General features: G+C 29.6%; 2 protein-coding genes across 3 annotated transcripts in view; one reads left to right on the forward strand and one right to left on the reverse strand.

Annotated features, from left to right (window-relative positions):
• lin-52 (DREAM core complex component lin-52) overlaps positions 1–1000 on the reverse strand; it is a 50859-nt gene extending 49859 nt beyond the window's left edge. The window contains exon 1 of the mRNA XM_014429488.3: positions 880–1000. The gene's annotated coding sequence lies outside the window, so the exon portion shown is untranslated. The remainder of the gene's footprint in view (positions 1–879) is intronic.
• Positions 1–11126, forward strand: part of mlt (tubulin folding cofactor E like protein mlt) — a 146778-nt gene that overhangs the window by 27817 nt on the left and 107835 nt on the right. For both annotated transcript variants that reach the window (XM_014429482.2, XM_014429486.2), the window contains exon 2: positions 9844–9941. The gene's annotated coding sequence lies outside the window, so the exon portion shown is untranslated. The remainder of the gene's footprint in view (positions 1–9843; positions 9942–11126) is intronic.

Here is an 11126-nt window from a genome sequence, read left to right on the forward strand (position 1 = left end):
ATATATAACTAAAATATTTTCATAAAACTCAGCAATATCTGTTACAGGCTACAGAAACAGAAGCAACACAGATAAGATTGTGTAGGTACAACTACGTGAGATATAATCGTTGAAAGAGTAAAATATTCTTCAGAATAATAATGACATAAGATAATTCTTGTTGAAGATATAACGCTTGTAAACCTGTTTTATAAAAAGCGTAGTTACTCTTATCAATATTGTTTTCATTTATCATTAGAGTCAGAAAAAAGAAAAAATATATTTCCTCAAAAAAATTATTGTTAAAAAAGTTACATATGTTATTTAAAGTTGGTATTAAATTTATTTAATATTTAAAATTTTCAATTTATCTAAAGTATTGAAAAAGTATTATTGTTATTTAATATTTTATTCTTATAATATTTTATTCTTGTGTTGTTTCAATTTTTTTTTCAATGTATTTATTTATTTCAAGGTATTTAATTACTGTGTTATTACTTCTATTTTATTTCATTTGTCTATTTTGTATTTGGGTCGACAATCATCTTTATTAAATTTATTTTACACTATTGATTTTATTATTTGTCAATAAACTACCTCAAATGAAAAATATTAATCGATCTTTAGTTTATTGGTTAATATGGACAGGCTATATACATATTTTTATTAATCATAATATCTAATGATATTTAAAACTTATTTGTTGTTTTTTTTATCTCTTATGTTTACATACTTTTCTTGATCGCGAAATCATCGAGTTTGCCAATCAGTAATATCTATTATTTTTAGGAGCTTTATTTTTTGGGGGATAACTGAAATTAAAACAATAAGAAAGATATCGTATTTTATCAAAAGTAACGTTGCATAGCCAGAAAAAAATATATCACAGCATAAACATACCTTGAAATAGAGGCCAAATAATCAATTTATTTCACAAAATGCACGATGACTTATGATGAAATCGTTGCCGAAACGTCGAGCACGAAAATAAGGTACCGCTGGCTTCAATCAGACTAAAGTGTAGGTTAGTATCGGCCGGCACCTGGGAATTATTGGATAACAACAACTGTTTGTGGACAAACAGAAAGCATTTGAGATTGCTTTATGGACTTTGGAAAACAATGTTTATACTGGCATATCGATGAAAATATTTTTGTTATTACCAGAGCATCATTATAATAATTGGTTAAAATTACTTAAATTAGTGAATATAAAAAATTCTACATTTCAGTGATTATAAACAAAATAATTATTCAGAGCTTATTTACTTGACATGTTCTTTTAGTAATGATTCATAGTATTTTATGACATGATTTAAGCGACGAGAAACATTTTGCCACTTATCATATCTGGTTAAATTAAGCTGTTGGAATTAAATCATAGTTTATTAATTGAATGAAAAAAAGCCAATGTGGCATAAATTATAAAGATAATAGAGGTATTTTAAAGACGTATATTTATATTAAATTTTTTTCTTTTTTTTAAATAATTTATTTATTGTTTTTTACAACTGTATACACAAATATACAACAAGTAAATTTGCTGTAGGTGACATAGTGACATGATACAAACATGTGGAGGATCTAACCACTGATAGAACTCCAATTATATTAAATTTAAATGCGTAAACAGGTACAAATTAAGGCGTGGAGATGTAAATGGGATGAAATATTTTAAGAAAATATTTTCCCTAAATTTTCCCTTTCTAAATCTCAAACCATATTTTAGTGCGTTCTGAGGTGTTAAGGATAGATTTCAGAAATAGATCAATCTCTGAACTAAGCATAATATCTAATTTTATCGAAAATGTTTAGATATGGATTTATCCCCTTTTCAATTTCCATATCTCAATTATTAGTTGAGATTTAGGAACATTTAAGATAAAGTTAGATAGTTGTGTGAAAATGTTAATACAAAAATATATACAGAACGCTGCCTATTGTTTCATCTCACTTGTCACTCCTATTATTGTAAAAAAAAGATGTAGCTTTCAAAAATAAGAAAAATATTTCCTTAATCTCGATGTGCCAAATATACTTCAAAATTTTACTCTCGCGGTACACTTTTGCCAGGTTAATAAAAAAAAAAGAAAAACGAATAAATAGAAAACGAAACTGACGAGGAAACAAGGGGTTGTTATTTTTCAATTTTGAGATTGTTTAGCTCTCGCCTAAGTCCAGAATCTAAAAAAATAGAATTTACAAATATTAAATCCTTCCTAATGTTTTTTAATGGGTGTGAAACGTGACCTTTTACTTTAACGGAGGAACAGAATCTTAACGTTTTTGAAAATAAAGTTATGAGTTAAATATTCGGACTGAGCTAACCCAAAAAGTTAGGAGGCTAAAGAACTACGAATCGCCATGAACTACACTCGGTAAATACAATACATATGATAGTATTGTGGCATATAAGAAGGGCGTGTAAAATTGTAAGGCTTAGTAACGAACGAATCGCTAAAAAGGTTAAAAACGCTGATCCAAAGGGTAAGCGCTCGAGGGGGGGGGGGAGTGATTTGCGGTGGCCCGATTTCGGTAGGGCTGATTTAGGACTTGTTAAGCCTTTATTATTATTTTCAGTTAAAGGAAGCTATTGAATTAAGATTCAGATGAATAGGGGAATAAACTTTCAACAACGTTTCTGTAAATATCTTCTCAACATCCAGTTTTTGAAGTTTCAAATCTTTGTAATTTCTAATTTCCTATTACCACCTCTTCATAACGAATAAATAGAAAAATTGTAACACATATGGGAAGGTACTATTAAAAAGAAAAGGGCTCTTCTCCCCTAATTATACATTAAAGCTAGGAATGACGATTACGAAGTACTGTATCTTGGAGATGCCTTGAACGTAAGTAATTACAAATAATTACTAATACAATCGAATTAGAAGTTGAATAAGGATGACATTGAATAGGAATCTGAAATCACACAGACATCTGCATGGTGGTCTGTAACATCCAGATCTACTGCTAGTATGAATGTCATTAAACTTTTCTTTAAATACCTAGCGTTCCCTAGAGTTTCTCTTTCAAAAGTAGGAATTATTTTTCAGGATACATTGGCAAGAGGTAACAATAGGAGTACTGTTATAGCAGTAAAGGCCAGACTGTCACACTAACCAGGAGTACAGGTAGCAACAATGGCCTATGACAGACCATAACACCCTCGCCCCACCTACCGCCCCCGATCTAGATCTAGGAACAAGGGCACTGGACCATTCTCCGTCTGGGTTCATTCATTATTCTCTATTCTTGTTAGTGATGTCCGCGAGTCTTGGCCTTTTGTTCCTTATACAATTCGTGATTCTTCTTCGCTGCATCTACTCCCTTCAAGGTTCATCTCTTCAGACAAAGAGTTGAAAGGAACTCTATCACTTCGTGAGCTACCGTTCTCAGTTAGCCTCTAGATCGAGGACAAGGTATGTCAGATCATTTCGGTTCCGTTTGGTGGTCAAGAATATTTTAAAAAAAGTTGTTATCTAATATTTTTATCTCTTCATTGATAAATGCTTCTTTATCATCTGAAATATCTTGAAATACAGATATTAATATCTAGACCATTTAAACAAAAAAAGTTAATGAAGCAATAATATATCCCGTAAACATGAATATATAAATCAACCAAAATATGAACAACTTTAGATTGATGAGAAAAAACAAGGAGTTAGATAAACCTTCAGAGTACTAAAAGTTTGTGGAGAGAATAGAACCCACTATTGCACATTTGAAGATAGCAGAAGTTTGACCTAGTTTCAGTAAGGAGTTTTCAATTTCAGTCGCAGCACTCTGGAAGAGTGCAGCGGTCTAATTCTGGAAGGAAGATGAATATTGAAGAAAGGAGAGGTAGGAACGACTTCAATTCATGAAGGCTCAAAGCTAAAAGGATGATCAACTTTAGTTCCAGTTCCTCAAATTTATTAAATTTTTTTTTAAATATAGTTTAAAAATAGAATTACATAAATTGTTTATTATTGAATCAAAGAAACTACATCATATTTAAAAGTACAATAAGCTTTAAATTTCAAATAGACGTATGTTGACTAAGTAGTAATACGATGAAGACATGCACTTAAAATGTGAGAAAATGCCAGCCTATTAATTTATCATGGGAAGTTTAAGGAGTGAATAAACTCCCTGATCCAGGAAAAAAGTGGCCTTCATTTTCCTGATGAACCAATGGTGGAAAATTGTCGGCAATTGGGCTAATAGAGTTCTTTGGAACACGTGGCACTTATCATTAATACAAACTAGGAACGAATTCCACTTAAAACATTATTTGAAAAGGATGAATTCTTGTATCAACCTTGAAATTATTATAATTGTTCTCTATTTTAGAAAAAATAATTATTTCCATTTAGTATCAAAAGATGCTCTAGTAAGCCTGTTTTTGGTTATATTCAATTATTAAATTTTTTAAATTATTCAAACTGATGATTTGGTTATAATAGCATAAAGTAAGTGCTTAAAAGATTGATAAATGCAATTTTGAGCATTATTCAATCTATGCATTTTTGGGATTATAAACTTGTTTGATGTATAGTATTCAAAATCCATTTATTGGAAGAAATATTTTTCAGTCATACATGACTTAATAAGGTTTTTTTCATATTTCAGTACTCAAACACGTTTGTTACAGCGTTCGTAATCAGTAATGAGACAAATTAGAAATGGGCCAGATAGGCGTAACAGCAAAAGCATTTTTTCAGATGTTTAGTTTGAGCTTAAAGCAATTATGAATAACTATAGCAGATATTTTTTTTTCGAATCACCTTTCGTTTTAAAATGATCACCTTTTTGAAATTTAATTAAGAGAAATCATTTAATAAGCTTACACAGGCCAGATTATTTAGCAATTCAGAATGAAATTCTTCATGGACTTGAATAGCAAAAATATTCTAATGATACCCCTCATTAAACTGATTTAATGGACAAGATGTAAACAGATACACTAATTGTAATCTGAGGCCAATCGCCCAGCGTCACATTACAATGTGTGGCAACGAACAGATTATCAAGAACCTACTCACCTCGTTCTGATATCAAATGTCAATCTTCAATCACAACTTCCAGTTTTTTCACATTATTATTATTATTATTATTATTAGTTTTGAAAATATCACGTTAAAAAGTATCTTAGATTATGACCAGATATCTTATAGGACCATCTTATTAACTTAATTTAATAATTAGCCACAAACTGTTGGTAATTTATAATCAATATTAAAATATGTTCGAATATTAATCTTTACCTCCTGATAATAGGAAATGAACGGCCTTGGGAATTTTATAACTTGCATCCAATATAATTAAATAGTTAATTGAAAGTAACGTACCAACGTTCAGTTACATCTTCTATGTACCAAAAATTAGTGCTCATCAAACATACCTAAACGTCAGGCATCTTCCAGAACAAATTATGTTTTATTGTTAAAAAGAATTATAAACTATAACTACATTTTTTCTATATAATTGATATTAATTGAAGGAAATTGGAAATTCACTGTAAATCATAATATTAGTAGTGTTTGATCACTTTAAAGCTTATATTGAGTGCCTCAAACCTGCAAGTACACCATATTTATATTTAATATTAAGGAAATAAAACATCAGTGAATTGTACTGAAAATAAAATAAATGAATAATTAACAAATTATAAATTACTTAAATCGCCATATTACCTATGAAGTACATATAGTAACGTTACATTTTCAATTACATCTAGGTTTTGAAAACTTTAGCTGTTAAGCATCGCACATTCCGTTTTAGGATTTGAAATAACAATTACTTTTATTAGATACCTACAGAAAAAGACTAATGAGTCTTAAAATTTTCAACTCTGATAATTTCGGAACAATTAAGACAATAAAATTATGATAGATAAAACAATGACACTAAGGTTCATGTGCGGTCGAATTTGGAGCATTTAGTGTGGATAAGAAGACATCCCCTAAGGTTTTTCCCTCAATTACTGCTTAACAAATATTATTTAAAAAAAAAAAAAATGTTTTCACTGGATTGATTCGCGTTTACTATTGCTGAGCTACTATGGGTCAACGTTAATAATGAACCAGAAACAGATCTAATATATCTCATGATCTCGAGATTCGATGCCTACGATATGCCGAAAGATGTCTGTATAATATTTAAAAGACATCTTATGAGCCGTTTTTGTCCTCTTTAAGATATTTTATATTTAATAAACTACAATAAACAGTACATAAATATTAATAGATCTGTTTCATTTTTGATTTTTCGTCGACAGACATTTTGGAGACTACAACCAGCTTCTCGGAGCCGTTGTAATAATTTTTTTAGGTCGTCATTATTAAAAACAGTATCAAATTATAGAATTAATAAATTAATGAAGATATCCTGCAAATGTACACAGACATATTGGGTTACTTTGAAATCACTGAAATCCCAAATTTTTTGTAGCAAACCACTTAAATCTTATGACGTATGTGAATAAGTTGAAGAACTAAAAGAAAAATTCGGTAGTTCAAAGTTAATCGCTGTTTTTGGAAGCATCATCAAAAAAAGCTAACTTGATTGCTAGAGAGTACTAGTGTGTGTGCATTTTGTTTTTGTATATTGGAAAGAGATTTGGTAAAACTTAATCAAGTCAGCAATAATCACAGGCTAGATGTTAAAAAAAAAATCTTTTTCAACAGTAACATGGATTAAAAATATTAACAATTATTTTGAGATGTTTTTTTCATCGGAATATTTCTTATAGTAAGACGAACGGATGTGATATTACATTATGATAAAGTTCTCATCTAGTAATAATTATTGTAATAATAATAATTAATACAGTGACGTATTCTAGCAGTAAGGATTTAATTCTACTATATTTCATGGTAAGGGAATTTTGTGAACGCTCTATAACATTGACACATTTTATCATGGAAAGAATATCATCTGACTGAAACATCAATAAATAAAAATATTTGAATTGTTCATCTATCAGATATCTTTATATTACTTTGAGACATTTAAGAGATATTCGCAAAAAGACATTTTTATGAAGTCATTCAGAAATTGGAGCCGCGTGGAATAATTAAAGAGATAAAATTACATATTAATTTAGAATTTTACAAATTAATTTTTACTTTAATTTTTCGATGAAATGGAAACTGTTTTATCAGATTGTATTGTTACAAAGCTTATTCTCATTGTACTATTTTTGATACTAATTTTAACCCTTATCGTGGTAATTAATTGTTGATTATTGTAACAATACTTATTAAGGACCAACCCATACCGAATTCATTGACTAAATAATTGTAAAGGAATAACAAAACAATGTCTCTGAAAACAGACTAAGCTGTAATATATTTGCTTGTTCACGTGTAAGATGCGTGATTCATAACTAGGAGCCATTCCGTGCGTTTTGAAAATTATGGAAAGTGCAACTTTCTTCCCTATACCTCCACATAAATCTCATTTCTAACTCTCATTGACCGCTAATCATAACGACCAATATACTTGATACTAGATTGAGCAACCATTTTGTTGATTCGAAACGATCATGTACCGCATAAAGAACAAGGGAATTCTCAGAGCTCGCCCACTTAAGCACCCATTTAGTCACAGCAATTCAGGCTGGCTTAGTGCGCAATTTCCAAGTAATTGCTCCCAAGCTCAGCTGGATAACGCTGCAATGTTGTCTTGGATTCTGGCACGTTTTAAAGGATTGATCTCTGAGCATTACTCTTACAAATTTTTTAGGTTAACAAATGTATAAACATACCTCTACAACGTTCGGCGATTTGAAAAGGAGTGCCCATTGGTTTTGTAACAATTCTATAAGTCGGATGCAATTAAAGTCCTGGTAAGGTTTATTCTAAAGGGACATTTTAATGTAAATTTGATTCAGATCCAAAGAAGGTTTTTTAAAAATATCCCTTAACTACAAAATGAATAATAACCATTTCAATTTTTTTTTTTTTTTCGGCCAAGACTCCCATTGGAGTCCTATACTGCCTAAACATGGTTGGGGGTCAAAGTTCTTCATTTTGTGGGACCGCCACTCAATGAAAACAGTCAACGCCCCAGGCCGGATTCAAACCGGCACCGCCAATAGACATCAAATTGGTAAGACTGTGTCTTAACCACTGAGCTATGGGCGGCCCCATTTCAAATTTTGTAAACAAATTGCACCTCAATAATAGATAAGAGCAGCACCATCATAAATAATTTTTTGTACATGTTATTTCACTTATCGTAGTTTAAACTGTGATGGTGCGACCGGCTTTAAGAGTAATTAAAAAATCAGAATCAGAAATACATCGATCAAGATTATTAGGCAATGTATTAGCTGACAAACCAGTAAAATTTACATTTACAGATACATTCTCATTAAACTTATTAAATAAATTTTATCTTAAAATATTGCTTTATGCGAATGAACTTCTAATATATTTGTATTCTGTAACCATATATAAAAATAAAGAGGTTTGAAAATAAATAAAATTAACTTCTAATATAAGGACATTTTTTGAAAATTTTAATTTGATATCACGGAATTTAATCAATTTCTGTCAATATTTATTTTAGCCAAACCCAAAATGAATGACAGTGCAGCAATATTGTATTTGAAATTCTTATGCCCAAGATACCCACATCGCCGTCCCTTAATAATACCAATAGTCTTTGTTCATTATAGGAATAGTCGATTTAGAATAAAATAATAAGCATTGAAAATGAGCTTTAGTGCCTTAGGGTGAAAAAAAAATCATAAAATTTCTCTAATAATGAATTGGAAAAAATGAGACAATAGTAATTAACAAGAGGAAAAAACAAACAAATAATTTGTATATTGGTACATCGTTTAAATAAATATTATAGACATCCAATAATGTTTTGAATTACATGTAAAAAAAAAAAAAAAAAAAAAGAAGAAATAAAATATAACTTTCTAGAAGTAATTTTATGTCACCTTCTTGAACTAGTTTTCTTCTTTGTAAACTCAACATGTGATACAAGCATAAGGTTACTTATAATCATATCGTCCAAATAATGTAGCGTTGGCCAAGTTTTCTTAGAGTTTAGCCTTTTCAGATCTTATAAAGAAATTTCATATCTTATAAATATAAAATTTATATTATCAATGTCTAGTGAAATAATATTTTTATTGCGTATAAGAATATAAACAATACTTAATAATGGCCTAAATTATTATTTAAAAAAATATTAGTAACAGTTTTTGTTATTTTTAACAACAAAAAACTAAGAAAAGATACATCCTGACTGGTAACCTTTACATATGTCCCTAGGTATGAAAAACCTATGATAGTCAACTATTCAATACAATTATTGTTAATATAGTTAACTATTGTAAATATAGTCAACTATTCTATACAACTATAGTAAATATAGTCAACTACCCTATACAACTATTGTAAATATAGTCAACTACTCTATACAACTATTGTAAATATAGTCAACTACTCTATACAACTATTGTAAATATAGTCAACTATTTCATCCATAAAATTATCTTTAACCAAATGTAATGTGATTTTTTTTACATTTTTCCACAAGATATGATAAAAGATATCCAGTGAGGGTGTAAGAAGTAGAAGACAGAAAATGGGAGAAATAGGATATATTTTGCACTCTGAAAAATGCAATTCTGACTTAAAATACTTTTCATCGGCCTCCTTTGATAGTTTTTATAATCTACCTTGAAACATAAATGTTTTGGAGGAAATAATTTGAAGATTTCAATGAGTTCTAATGTTTATAAGATATAACATTTTTGACCATTTTCGACTTATAATACTTTGTCAGCACTCCCTAAATATATTTTGAAATCTTAAAGTGATTTTCTATGTTAATTTAATATTTTTTGTTCTAGTGGAATACAGTCGTCCTCAATTGGTTTCATCTCCTCATTGTTCTATCGCCACCAAACAGTTATCATTGGAACAGATCATCAACGCAGAGTATAACCCGGTAAGTATTAACAAAAATTTACAGTATTTTGATAAAAAACAAAACTACTTTTACAAAATTACCACAATATAACTAACTATTCCAGACAAATTTTATGAATCAAGTTCAACTATTTTTTACAAATTTACTAAATAATTTGATACTAATAATACAACCCTCCAATATTTCTTAGCAACTTTTTTAGTTGTGTATTTCTGTTGGATTATGAATTATTCCCCGCAATTCGTTTAAATTCAGTACAATAATTTTAAATACAAAATTTTACAAATTTCAGAAAGCTGTCAGATATTTATTTAAAACCAAAAAGTATACACGATACGGAGGTAGGATCGAGTTTTTTCACGCACCTTAACTGATCTGAAAAATAGGCTGAGTTCGATTGGAGAAAACACTATTTCTTGACATCTCTGCGTAGAGTAATAAATATGAAAAATAGAACAATTGAAATGTAAATAAATTGGGATGGCGTTAGAAATTAGTTTTGATTCAGTTAAGTTGTTACAGTTGGAGGTCAGGCTAGATTTTTTTCTTTGAGTCAATGGATTTTTCATAACTTTGCTAATAACCAACAGCTCAATATACTGCTAATTTTGAAGACGTTTTAATGGTTTATACTCCAGGCGTAGGGGGTTTTTACCTGAAAGGTTTTGAGGTAGTTTAGATATTTTGCACTACCATATTTTGAGATTTCTGAACAAAAATTTGAGATTTGCTACCTCAATTGTTTCCGATTGTAAATAATTTTTTTTTTCTGGTTCCCATTAGACTGGACATTTCGGTTCACGCGGCTTTATGCTGACGGTCGAAACATATGAAAATCATTAAATCAAAACTACATGTACGAGAGTAACTTACTTTTGTTCAACATAACATTAGGAGCTGTTCGAATAATGTTTGGCCTTCAAAATATAAGAAAAAAGAAAAAAGAATTTTTTTGGGGGTAATTTTTGTTTACTCTTTCGATAAAAAAATCTAGGAGGCAACACTTAGATTGTTAATCAACAAACCAGCCTATCAAACATAAATTACGTTTTATAATAAACGTTAAACATAAATTTTAAGAATTTTTCTAAAATAGTCCACCGATGTCCCTCTGTGGTCTTCATTCTACTGGAACCAACTGAATTAGGAATGTTTGCTCCTCAGGAATCAAAACAGTAAACCAGAACAAATAAAACATATATA

The sequence above is a fragment of the Halyomorpha halys genome, unplaced genomic scaffold (genome assembly GCF_000696795.3).
Source record: "Halyomorpha halys isolate HHAL.00 unplaced genomic scaffold, Hhal_1.1 Scaffold803.1, whole genome shotgun sequence".
NCBI classification, from domain to species: Eukaryota; Metazoa; Arthropoda; class Insecta; order Hemiptera; family Pentatomidae; genus Halyomorpha; species Halyomorpha halys.